Here is a 12,713-nt window from a genome sequence, read left to right as displayed (position 1 = left end):
AAAGATTCACATACGGGGGCTCTCCCTACACAGTCCATAAAATACCCATAGAGAGGGACTCTCAACAAATTTTGGAGCAGCAAAAGTGGAGAACAACAGAGTGGAGGAGATTTCCGTCCAGGGTGACCTGAAAGGCCCACTGGAAATGTTGGTTGCACAGCACCCAGAGCGGAGCCCAGCCCAGCCTTGGCCGCACTGCATGGCATGACTCTGGGATGAGGACACATGGGGGCAGAGTATCCAGTCACAGTAGCAGTGAATCCCCAGTCCCAGCAGCAGCGGTCCACAGATCCCTCAACCCACAGGTGCCAAAGGGCAGTGATGGGGGTTTTTTCAGCTGGCAGAGAAAGGAGAAGGGCCTTCCCATAGCTCTGGCAGCAGGCAGTGGCCACAGAGGCCACACAGCAGCCCATACAGCCACCTGCAACCATTGTTGGAGCATAAAAACCCCTGGGGGTGCTGAGGAGCTGAATATTATCTCAGCCCTGTGTAGAGGCCTTGAGGGAGCTGGTCTTTGTCTCGTACTGAATGGCAACCCTGCCCCCACAGCTTAACTGAAAATCAGTCCCCAGTGCTGACTTGGTGGAACTGGAGACCAGGTAGTTGTGGAGAGGTAACTGCTGAGATTATGGGCACAAAAATCTCTTCCTGCTCCCAGAACAGTGTACATACTTGATTGTGCCACCTTGGAGGAACTGAGATCTTACAGATTCCCAGAGTATACCCCACTTTTGACAAAGGACCCAAAAGTCAAGTAACTGGTTGGGAAAATGCCCCAAAAAAGGGGAAAAAAATAAGACTATAGAAGGTTACTTTCTTGGTGAACAGATATCTTCTCCCATCCTTTCAGATGAAGAAGAACAATGCTTACCATCAGGGAAAGACATAAAAGTCAAGGCTTCTGTATCTCAAATATCCAAAATAAATATTCAAGGGTCTCAGGCCATGGAAGAGCTCAAAAAGGATTTTGAAAATCAAATAAGAGAGGTGGAGGAAAAAGTGGGAAGAGAAATGAGAGAGATGCAAGAAAAGCATGAAAAGTGGGTCAACACCTTACTAAAGGAGACCCAAAAAATGCTGAAGAAAATAACACCTTGAAAAATAGGCTAACTCAATTGACAAAAGAGGTTCAAAAAGCCAACGAGGAGAAGAATGCTTTCAAAAGCAGAATTAGCCAAATGGAAAAGGAGGTTCAAAAGATCACTGAAGAAAACACTTCTTTAAAAATTAGAATGGGGGCGGAGCCAAGATGACGGAGTGAAAGCAATGACTCACCTAAGCTCCTGGAAAAACTCCTCTGGATATCTCTGGGGGGAGAGTCTGACCAGACTTTGGAGGTGTAGAATCCAGTGGGTGACGGACTTTGACGGATTCGGAGCCCAGGTTGGACTGGAGGGTCCACGGGAGGGATCTGTTCCGCGGGGGTAAGACCCTGGCGCACAGCGCAGCGCAGTCGGCACGGCAGGGCGGAGGGGACCTGAGGGGCCCGAGAGTGGCGGGTGAGATCAGCGGAGCAGGAGATAAGCCAGGCCGAGCCAATGAGAGCCGCTGAGCGCCAGATATCAGCGCAGCAGCCCTTGAAACCTTCAGCCTGAAGACTGGACTTCGGTGGGTCAACTACTTGAACTTCCAGGAGCTGGGATGGCGGAGTGATCAGTAAGTGCTCTGTCCTCCCCGCTGATGACCGTGAGGGAACCATAAAATTCTTCCCCAGATTAATCCTGGATCAGCGGGAACAGCAGAAGGGGGCGGGTGGTCTCATAACACCAGAGGCTGGAAAAGTGGCAAGGGGGGATTCTTCCTACTGTGGCGGAGGCGATCTGGAGGGACAGATGACCCAGGGCAGAGAAAATTCACACTGAGACCCAGGCAAGCCTCAGCGCTGGGAGACGAGCCCCAGGAGGGGCGGGAACTCGCATTAGCTTCTAGGCGTGCCCCAGCCCTCCAGGGGAAAAGGGAAGACAATAGGGAAGCTGGGATCACCATCCCCTGACCTTGCCTTTGCCTCAAGTCAGCTGAGGAGATCTCCTGAGACCAGACCACCCCTCCCACACACCTAACAAGCTAACGCCAGGGTTGATCTGGGAAACAACAACAACAAAAAAAAAACCTGCTTTTAGCCTAGACACACATCAACTCAACTTAAAAGATCTGTATCTTCTGACTGAAAGAACCAAAAGCTACAACACTCAGCCAACATCATGAATCGGAAAAAGCAGACGAAAAGTGAAAAAACCATAGAATCTTTCTATGGGGATAAGGACCAAAACACAAACACCAAAGAGGTCAGAGCTGAGAGTGTACTTCCATCTGAAACCTCAGATGGGACTATGAATTTCTCACAAGCACAACTAGATTACCTGGAACATCTGAAGAAGGATATAAAAGAAAAACTGGCCAATGATTTTAAAATTATAAAAAAAGAATTCACTGATGAGAACATCACTCTGAGAAAGAAAATTGAAGAAATGGAAAAGGAAGTTCAAAAATTAACTGGAGAGAATAATTCCCTAAAAGGAAGAGTTAATCAAACGGAAAAGGAAACCCAAAACCTAATTGGGAAAATTGATCAGATGGAAAAGGAAACCCAAAACCTCACTGGGAAAATTGGTCGAATGGAAAAAGAAGTACAAAAATTAAATGGAGAAAATAGCTCCTTAAAGGGAAAAATTGGTCAGATGGAAAAGGAGATGGAAAAGCTAACTGAAGAAAACACTACGATGAAGATTAGAATTGGGCAAGTAGAAACTAATGACTCAATGAGGCAACAAGAATCAGTCAAACAAAATCTAAAGAATGAAAAGATAGAAGAAAATGTAAAATATTTAATTGGAAAAACAACTGACCTGGAAAATAGATCCAGGAGAGAAAATTTAAGAATTATTGGCCTGCCAGAAACCCATGATGAAGAAAAGAGTCTGGACAATATCTTCCAGGAAATCATCAAGGAAAACTGCCCAGAAGTACTAGACTCAGAGGGCAAAAGAGTCATCGAAAGAATCCACCGTTCCCCCGAAAGGGATCCCAAACTCAAAACCCCAAGAAATATAGTTGCCAAATTCCAGAGCTATCAAGTGAAGGAGAAAATACTACAAGCAGCCAGAAAGAAACAATTCAAATATCAAGGACACACAGTCAGGATCACACAGGACCTTGCAGCTTCTACATTAAAAGATTGAAAGAATTGGAACCCAATATTCCATAAAGCAAAGGAGTTGGGACGTCAACCAAGGATCAACTACCCAGCAAAGTTCAGCATAACATTTCAGGCAAGGAGAAAGTCATTCAACGAAATAAGGGATTTCCAGAGCTTCCTGACCAAAACACCAGAACTCAATAGACAATTTGATCTTCAAATGCAGGTCTCCAGAGAATCATAAAAAGGTAAACAGAGGGGAAAAAACAAAAACAAAAACTTGCTACTCAATTAGGGCAAACTGTTTACCTCCCTATAAGGGAAGATGATACCTGTTAATCTTGAGAACTGTGCAGCTATTATGATAAAAGGGATATATGTAGAGGGAACGGGCATAAAGTAAATGATGTCATGTCAAAAATATGATTTAAGTATGAGAAGGGAATGTAATAGGAGGTGTGGAAAGGGGGAAGCAGAAAATGGCAAATTATATCACAGGAGGAAGTACAAAACTATAGTAGAGGGAAGGAGGGGAGGGAGATGAGCATTGTTTGAGAGGTACTCTCATCTGATTTGTTCAAAGGAGGGAACAATAATCTTAAGTAGATAATCCTAACAAGCTCTATAGGTAGTAGGAGGGGAAGGGGGAAGAAAGGGGAGGGTGGCTAAAAGGGAGGAAAGAAGCAATAAGAGTAAAGGGGAGTAAAAGGGAGGGGGGCTAAAAGAAGGAGGGGAAGGCTGCAGGAGGAGGGGGAGAAAAGTGAATACTATTGAGGAGGGGAAGGGAGACGGGAGAGCTAAAAGTACAAATGGTGGGAAAGAGGTTGGAGGGAAATACACAGATTGTAATCATAACTGTGAATGTGAATGGAATGAACTCTCCCATAAAACAGAGACGGATAGCAGAACGGATTAAAAGCCATAATCCAACAATATGCTGCTTACAAGAAACACATTTGAAATGGAGGGATACACATAGGATAAAGGTCAAAGGATGGAGCAGAATATATTGTGCTTCAGCTCATGTAAGAAAAGCAGGAGTAGCAATCCTAATCTCAGACAAAGCGAAAGCAGAAATAGATCTAATCAAAAGGGATAAGGATGGAAACTATATCCTGCTAAAAGGCACCATAGACAATGAAGCAATATCATTACTAAACATGTATGCTCCAAGTGGTATAGCATCCAGATTCTTAGAGGAGAGGTTGGGGGAGTTGAAGGAAGAAATTGATAGCAAAACTATACTAGTGGGGGACCTCAACCTCCCCCTCTCTGAACTCGATAAATCCAACCTCAAAATAAACAAGAAAGAGGTTAAGGAGGTAAATAAAACTCTTGATAAGGTAGATATGATAGATCTTTGGAGAAAATTAAATGGGAATAGAAAGGAATATACCTTTTTCTCAGCGGTACATGGAACATTTACAAAAATGGACCATGTACTAGGACATAAAAATCTCACAATCCAGTGCAGAAAGGTAGAGATAATCAATGCATCCTTTTCAGATCATAATGCATTAAAAATTACATGTAATAAAAGGCCATGGAAAGAGAAACCAAAAATCAATTGGAAACTAAATAATCTAATTCTAAAGAAGGGTTGGGTTAAAGAAGAAATCATAGAAACAATCAACAATTTCATTCAAGAGAATGACAATAGTGAGACAACATACCAAAACTTATGGGATACTGCAAAAGCAGTTATTAGGGGAAGTTTTATATCTTTGAATGCTTACATAAATAAAATAGAGAAAGAGGAGATCAATGATTTAGGCTTGCAGTTGAAAAAGCTAGAAAAAGAACAAATTGAAAATCCTCAAGTAAATACCAAATTAGAAATACTGAAAACCAAAGGAGAGATTAATCAAATTGAAATTAAGAAAACTATTGAATTAATAAATAAAACCAATAGTTGGTTTTATGAAAAAACTAATAAAATTGATAAACCTTTGGTCAATCTGATTAAAAAAAAGAAAGAAGAAAACCAAATTACTAATATTAAAAATGAAAGGGGTGAACTCACCTCCAATGAGGAGGAAATTAAAACAATAATTAGAAACTACTTTGCCCAACTTTATGCCCACAAATTCGATAATCTAAACGAGATGGATGAATATTTTAAAAAATACAAATTGCCCAGATTAACAGAAGAGGAAGTTGAATACTTAAACAACCCCATCTCAGAAAAAGAAATTGAACAAGCCATCAATGAACTCCCTAGGAAAAAATCTCCAGGGCCAGATGGATTCACAAGTGAATTCTATCAAACATTTAAAGAACAGTTAATTCCAATACTACATACACTATTTTTGAAAATTGGGGAAGAAGGAGTCCTCCCAAATTCTTTCTATGATACAAATATGGTTTTGATACCCAAACCAGGAAGAGACAAAACAGAGAAAGAAAATTATAGACCAATTTCCCTAATGAATATAGATGCAAAAATTTTAAATAAGATTTTAGCAAAACGAATACAGCATCTTATCACGAGATTAATACAATATGATCAGGTAGGATTCATACCAGGACTACAGGGCTGGTTCAATATTAGGAAAACTATTAGCATTATCGATCACATCAACAACAAAGCTAACAAAAACCACATGATTATCTCAATAGATGCAGAAAAAGCTTTTGACAAAATACAACATCCATTCCTACTAAAAACATTGGAGAACGTAGGAATAAAGGGAACTTTCCATAAAATAATAAGCAGTATCTATCTAAAACCTTCAGCAAGCATTATATGCAATGGGGATAAGCTAGATGCATTCCCAATAAGATCAGGGGTGAAACAAGGTTGTCCATTATCACCACTATTATTCAATATGGTACTAGAAATGTTAGCTGTAGCAATTAGACAAGATAAAGATATTCAAGGAATTAGAATAGCCAAAGAAGAAACTAAGTTATCACTCTTTGCAGATGATATGATGATTTACCTAGAGAATCCAAGAGATTCAAGTAAAAAATTACTTGAATTAATAAACAACTTTGGCAAAGTTGCAGGGTACAAAATAAACCCACACAAATCTTCTGCATTCCTATATATTAGCAACAAAGTCCAATAGCAAGAGATAGAAAGAGAAATCTCATTTAAAGCTAGGGTAGACAGTATAAAATACTTAGGAGTCTACCTGCCAAAACAAACCCAGGGATTATATGAACACAATTACAAGACACTTTTTGCACAAATAAAGTCAGATTTAAGTAAGTGGAAAAACATTAGTTGCTCATGGGTAGGCCGAGCTAATATAATAAAAATGACAATTCTACCCAAATTAATATACTTATTTAGTGCCATACCAATTAAACTATCAGACAATTACTTTCTAGAGCTGGATAAAATAATATCAAAATTCATTTGGAAAAACAAAAGGTCCAGAATATCAAAGGGACTAATGAAAAGAAATGCTTTGGAAGGTGGCCTAGCGCTACCAGATCTCAAACTCTACTATAAAGCAGCAATTATCAAAACCACTTGGTATTGGCTAAGAAACAGAAAAGTAGACAAGTGGAATAGACGTGGCACTCAAGATGTAGTAGGCAAGGAATATAGCAACCTTCTGTTTGATAAACTCAAGGACCCCAGCTTCTGGGATAAGAACTCATTGTTTGACAAAAATTGCTGGGAAAACTGGATAACAGTGTGGTGGAAATTAGGCATAGACCCATACCTGACACCGTACACAAGAATAAAGTCCAAATGGGTACATGATTTAGGTATAACGATTGATACCATGAATAAACTGGAGAAGCAAGCAATAGTGTATTTATCAGATCTATGGAGAAGGGAAGAATTCTTTACTAAAGGAGAGATAGAAAGCATTATGAAATGCAAAATGGATAACTTTGATTACATTAAACTGAGAAGTTTTTGCACAACCAAACCCAATGCAACCAAAATCCGGAGGGATGTAGTAAATTGGGAAAGAATTTTTACAGCTAAGCTTGGGGATAAAGGCCTCATTTCTAGAATATATAGAGAACTGACCCAAATGTATAATCATACAAGTCATTCCCCAATTGATAAATGGTCAAAGGATATGAACAGGCAATTTTCAGAGGAAGAAATTAAAGCTATCTATAATCATATGAAAAAATGCTCTAAATCACTATTGGTTAGAGAGATGCAAATCAAAACAACTCTGAGGTACCACATCACACCTATAAGATTGGCAAACATGACAGAACAAGAAAATGATAAATGCTGGAGAGGATGTGGGAGAGTTGGAACACTAATTCATTGTTGGTGGAGCTGCGAGCGCATCCAACCATTCTGGAGAGCAATTTGGAACTATGCCCAAAGGGCTACAAAAATGGGCATACCCTTTGACCCAGCAATATCGCTACTAGGACTATATCCCCAAGAGATCATAAAAATGGGAAAGGGTCCCACATGTACAAAAATATTTATAGCAGCACTCTATGTAGTTGCCAAAAACTGGAAGTCAAGGGGATGTCCATCAATTGGGGAATGGCTGAATAAATTATGGTATATGAATGTAATGGAGTACTATTGTGCCATAAGAAATGATGAACAAGAAGACTTCAGAGAGGCCTGGAAGGACTTATATGACCTGATGCTGAGTGAAAGGAGCAGAACCAGGAGAACTTTATGCACAGCAACGACCACAGTGTGTGAGAGTTTTTTCTCATAGACTTAGATTTTTGTAATAACACAAGAACTTCTTACAAAAAAAAAAAAATCCCAATGGTGGATCTCAAGGCAAAATGCCTTACACACTCAGAGAGAGAAATATGGAAGTCACTCACATAATGTAGCAGATCATGTTTGTGTATGTGTATGTGTTTGTGTATCATGTTCTGATTTGTTATATGATTTCTTTCATTTATCTTAGTCTGACTACATAGCATGACTATAGTGAAAATATACTCAATAGGAAAGCATATATAGAATCTATACAGAATTGTATGCAGTCGTGGGGAGGGAGGGGGGTAGTGGGGAGTAGGTGGGGGCGGATAAAATCGCAATTGTATGGCAGTAATTGTTAAACATTAAAAAATAAAAAAAAAATAAAAAAATTAGAATGGAACAGATGGAGGCTAATGACTTTATGAGAAACCAAGAAATCACAAAACAAAACCAAAAGAATGAAAAAATGGAAGATAATGTGAAATATCTCATTGGAAAAACAACTGACTTGGAAAATAGATCCAGGAGAAACAATTTAAAAATTATGGGACTACCTGAAAGCCATGATCAAAAAAAGAGCCTAGACATCATCTTTCATGAAATTATCAAGGAAAACTACCCTGAGATTCCAGAACCAGAGGGCAAAATAAGTATTCAAGGAATCCACCAATCACCACCTGAAAGAGATCCAAAAAGAGAAACTCCTAGGAACATTGTGGCCAAATGCCAGAGTTCCCAGGTCAAGGAGAAAATATTGCAAGCAGCTAGAAAGAAATAATTCAAGTATTGTGGAAATACAATCAGGATAACACAAGATCTAGCAGCTTCCACATTAAGGGATCAAAGGACATGGAATAGGATATTCCAGAAGTCAAAGGAACTAGGACTAAAACCAAGAATCACCTACCCAGCAAAACTGAGTATAACACTTCAGGGGGAAAATGGTCTTTCAATGAAATCGAGGACTTTCAAGCATTCTTGATGAAAACACCAGAGCTGAAAAGAAAATTTGACCTTCAAACATAAGAATGAAGAGAAGCATGAAAAGGTAAACAGCAAAGAGAAGTCATAAGGGACTTACTAATGTTGAACTGTTTACATTCCTACATGGAAAGACAATATTTGTAACTCTTGAAACTTTTCAGTATCTGGGTAGTTGGTGGGATTACACACACACACACACACACACACACACACACACACACACACACACATGCACACACACATACACACACACACAGAGTGCAGAGTGAATTGAACAGGATGGGATCACATCTTAAAAAAATGAAATTAAGGGATGAGAGAGAAGTATATTGAGAGGAGAAAGGGAGAAATGGAATGGGGCACATTATCTCTCATAAAAGAGGCAAGTAAATGACTTTTCAATAGAGGGAAAAGTGGGGAGGTGAGAGAAAAAACTTGAAGCTTACTCTCATCACATTCAACTAAAGGAAGAAATAAAATGCACACTCATTTTGGTATGAAAACCTATCTTACAATACAGGAGAGTGGGGGAGAAGGGGATAAGCAGGGTGGTGGGGGATGATGGAAAGAAGGGCAATGGGAGGAGGGAGTAATTAGAAGTCAACACTCTTGGGGAGGGACAGGGTCAAAAGAGAGAGCAGAAGAAATGGGGGGCAGGATAGGATGAAGGGAAATATAGTTAGTCTTACACAACACGACTATTATGGAAGTCATTTGCAAAACAACATAGATATGGCCTATATTGAATTGCTTGCCTTCCCAAAGGGAATGGGTGGGGAGGGAGGGAGGAGGAGAAGTTGAAACTCAAAGTTTTAGGAACAACTGTTGAGTGTTGTTCTTACAACTGGGAAATAAGAAATTTAGGTAATGGGGTATAGAAAGTTAACTTGCCCTACAGGACAAAAGAGAAGATGGGGATAAGGAAAGGGAGAGATGTTAGAAGGGAGAGCAGATTGGTGATAGAGGCAATTAGAATGCTTGGCATTTTGAGGTGGGGGGAGGGGAGAAATGGGGAGAAAATTTGGAATCCAAAATTTTGTGGAAATGAATGTTGAAAACAAATAAATGAATTTAATTTAAAAAAATAAATAAAATAATAATAAAAAAGAAGAAAGTGAAAAAGCTTTACTAAAAGACATTTTCCTTAGGATTTCAGTTATTGTCCTAATGGTCATTGTTTGCAATCATCAAGATGAATTTAAAGCAAATTTTTCTCCAAAAGAAACAAGGATCATATGGAGTAAAACATAGCAGAAAAATCTCAAGTCATCTCTGAGAATAAAAGAAAACCCAGGTACCTGAAAAGGCAAAATGAAAACTGTCAGTTCCATTCCAAAAGAAGAGAAAACAGAAAATTGGAATTCTACCCAGTCACATTCCCAACACAGATGTAGAAAAGGATGGCTCTTCACCTTCTGTTCCTCTTTAAAGAAGCTCTTGAATGGTGAGAGAGTACTTACAGAGGTGGATTTTGTTGCCAGAGGAACTCTGAGTCACTAGCCAAAAATACCAGTTATTCCTGAAAATATTTTGTATCAAAAAGTTGGATCGAAATTCCAAAGAATATTCTTAACCTTATATATGAAAACCAGCATGTTGAAACACTTCCCATATGGAGTCAAATAGCCAACCCCTCTCTCTGATGCCTTTTTTTTTTTAATCTACCCTAGCTACTGTCTTCAATTACTAGCATTAAGCTAGCAGGGTCATCCAATCATTGTACTGATTCCTCATTTACTAGTGTCCAAAGATTCTGGGATACTCTTAAAAATATCATTTGGGCTGGAATTTAAAAACGAACCAGGGAGATCAGATCCAAAGCACATTGTCATAGATGGGAACAATGTTACAATTGCCCATGATATGCGCAAGTGTTTTTACTGTTGAGAGACTGCAATAACCTTTGAATACTTTTGGAAACTTGGCCACAGAGACATTAGAGTGTTTGTTCCTCAGTGGAGAACAAGGCGTAATCCTTGTAACAATTGAAATTAAGATAAACTAAGAGATAAAGTTCTAAGCACAATCAATTTATTAGTTAGACTAGCAGTAACTAATAAACTGGGTCAATGATTTCTCTCGATGACCAAAGATCCTGAGTAAAGGCTGACAGGATCCTTTTTTATAACTATGAGTAAGATGACATGGCAAAATCTTGAGCAACACAAGGGTGTCTTGTTCTGATTGGCTAGCGATGACATAGTCAGAATTGTGATTACATCATTTGAACCCCCTTCTGAAAACCCCCTAACCACAGCCAAGACATCTGATGTGAGGCACAAAATAAATGTTCCCAGGCAATAGAAGTAGTCTTCGGGTAACAAGAGTTGCTATAATAGATGTTCAGGGAGAACTAGTATCTCTGGTGCGAAGACTTGTTGAGCTCTTTTCAGGATGACTCATCTACCTTTGGTATCCACCTTTCACCCAGCTCTCACCTGTGGTTTCAAGAAGCTGTAGCATGTGCAGTGGCCACAACCCAATAAAACTGTCTTTGGCAGTTGGGCTAAAGCAGACTGAGGTAAGCAATATTGATGAGTTAGAGGGATGTCTACCCCAAGCATGTGAAGACTTCCCCCAGTGGAATGGGTGGATCAGAACAATATGTTCCAATGGCCATAACAGTAGCTGAAGCAGGTGCTGTGGAAGTCTTAGAGCTTGGTCAGATGTCGAAGATGCCGTGGTCACCTGCTACATTCTAGGCCACTGCCAATCATCTTGACTTTTATCCTACTACTGGACTTCTATGACTGGAAGAGAGAGTAAAGCTGATGACTTTGTGCAACTCTTGCCTCGTTAAAATCCAATTCCTGTGCAAGTCAAGACATCATCCGGTGGTGTCATTGTGATGTCACTGGTCCTCTCCTAAAAGGAAGGACAAACAATGGTTCAAATTGATGAGATTTGACCTTTAGGTTAACCAAGTTTCTCCAGAAAGTGGGTGTAAAAGATGGAGGTAATTACAAGACAAAAGCTTAAACTTTAGGCAAGTTTCTCCAAGATGTGATTGGTGGGTGAGTTTACAAGGAAAAAGAGCCTCAAAAGTGAATATTAAATCTAGTTTGATTAAGTCTTAGCAAAAATAGAATTAAAATCAATTTTCAATTTTGCATTGTAGCATCAAAGAGCAGCACTTTTTAATTCAGTTCCAGGACCTCAGAATATTATCTTTTTACCCCAACATGGATGGTCTTTGCAGCAAGAATTTCTTCTCATGATGATAGGTTTCTGTTGTACCTAACTGACAAAACTGATGGAATCATTGTAACTAATAATAATTTCAGAGAATTTGTGACTAAATCAGTATCTTGGAGAGAAATTATTTTATAAAGGTTAATTCAGTATACATTTGTGGAGACATATTTATGGTTCTTGATGATCTTTTGGGAGGAAATAAGCCTAGATTAGAGGAATTTCTTCATAAAAATTCTTCCTTGGGAAAAAAAAATTTCCTTAGGGATTTTCTACCTCCCTCCAGAACTCTGCCAAGTGGAGGACTTCAAGAAATTGTTTTCGGGGTCCTTAATGCCATAGTGCCTATCACTATCTGACAACCCACAATAGGGATACAGTGAATTCTTCTAAGTGGGTTCCTCAGAAATCTGACCTCTCAGTACTACAACACCCAACCAAGACTGGTGATTCTATCACAGAGATCCCCAGAAGAAACCAAATATTTGAAAGAAGCCTCCTGAAGATATTCTTAGACTCTGAGCAAAGAAAGAAAATGGTTTAGATGCTGACAGCACATCTGTATCTGAGAGAATGGAATGTACTGTCAGTCATGATATTAAAGGTACAGTGGGGAAGTTTGCAATCACAGCTGACTGATAAAACCTTCAGGTAAATATACACATGTTGGGAATTAAAATAATTCAATCAATTTGCCACTAAAAACCCTATATGACCAAAACAGAATCAATATTTTGTATAAAA

The 12,713-nt window shown here is 39.2% G+C and overlaps 1 pseudogene; it reads left to right on the top strand.

Moving 5' to 3' along the window:
• Window positions 1-10,088: 10,088 nt before the first annotated feature.
• Window positions 10,089-12,328, top strand: LOC140523191 (NEDD4-binding protein 1-like; annotated as a pseudogene).
• The last annotated feature ends 385 nt before the right edge of the window (window positions 12,329-12,713 follow it).

Source organism: Notamacropus eugenii, chromosome 2 (assembly GCF_028372415.1).
Source record: "Notamacropus eugenii isolate mMacEug1 chromosome 2, mMacEug1.pri_v2, whole genome shotgun sequence".
NCBI classification, from domain to species: Eukaryota; Metazoa; Chordata; class Mammalia; order Diprotodontia; family Macropodidae; genus Notamacropus; species Notamacropus eugenii.
This window is presented reverse-complemented; position numbering and strand designations above follow the sequence as displayed.